Source organism: Diaphorina citri, unplaced genomic scaffold (genome assembly GCF_000475195.1).
Source record: "Diaphorina citri unplaced genomic scaffold, Diaci psyllid genome assembly version 1.1 scaffold25242, whole genome shotgun sequence".
NCBI classification, from domain to species: domain Eukaryota; kingdom Metazoa; phylum Arthropoda; class Insecta; order Hemiptera; family Psyllidae; genus Diaphorina; species Diaphorina citri.
The window spans coordinates 1-771 of record NW_007402583.1 but is presented as its reverse complement, the minus strand read 5'-3'; the positions used below and the strand labels follow the sequence as shown (position 1 = coordinate 771).

The following is a 771-nucleotide window of genomic DNA, read 5'->3' as shown; positions in this document are numbered from 1 at the left end:
TTTTTTTTTTTTTTTTTTTTTTTTTTGAAAATTATTATAGATGTATATTTTTTTACAAGGGTTTACATACATTCTGAAAGTTTATCATTCAACTTGAGATTACCTCACAAGACAGAACCCCGAAACAATGTTTTTTTTGTACCCCCACTCCTGACTCTTTCTTACCCCCATTCCAATATCGCGTTTTAACTTTTAATGCTGATGAAACTGCACTTTTATGTACGTTTTCACAAGGTTGTCCATAGCGATATTATTTTTGATTTAAAAGTTTATCATTCAACTTGAGATTACCTCACAAGACAGAACCCCGAAACAATGTTTTTTTTGTACCCCCACTCCTGACTTTTTCTTACCCCCATTCCAACATCGCGTTTTAACTTTTAATGCTGATGAAACTGCACTTTTATGTACGTTTTCACAAGATTGTCCATAGCGATATTATTTTTGATTAATATTTTTCTTCCGACGTGTTTCTGTTTGAAGTAATTTTGAAGATTGTGGTTCTCTTCTGGTTAGGTATCCATAATGGATTTCTACTCCTGTGCTCAATTCATATTCTCTCATGTTTTTGTGTCCAAGTTTGAAAAATAAGTTAGCTAGATGAGAAATTATGCACATTTATGTATACTTATTTATTTTTTCTAATATAAAATTTTTCTAAAGGATGTCATTGATATTTTTTGCCTACAATAATAGCTATTCCTGTTTTTATTTTCTTTAGCGGTATTTTATTAATGTACCAAGGCTGAAAAAGATGGAATTTGACAGAGG

The 771-nt window shown here is 30.7% G+C and overlaps 1 long non-coding RNA gene across 1 annotated transcript; it reads left to right on the top strand.

The window, feature by feature from the left end:
- Window positions 1-6: 6 nt before the first annotated feature.
- LOC113473334 lies at window positions 7-695 on the top strand. The gene is made up of 2 exons (XR_003395335.1): window positions 7-234; window positions 423-695. It is a non-coding gene; the product is annotated as an uncharacterized LOC113473334 (long non-coding RNA).
- Window positions 696-771: the final 76 nt, after the last annotated feature.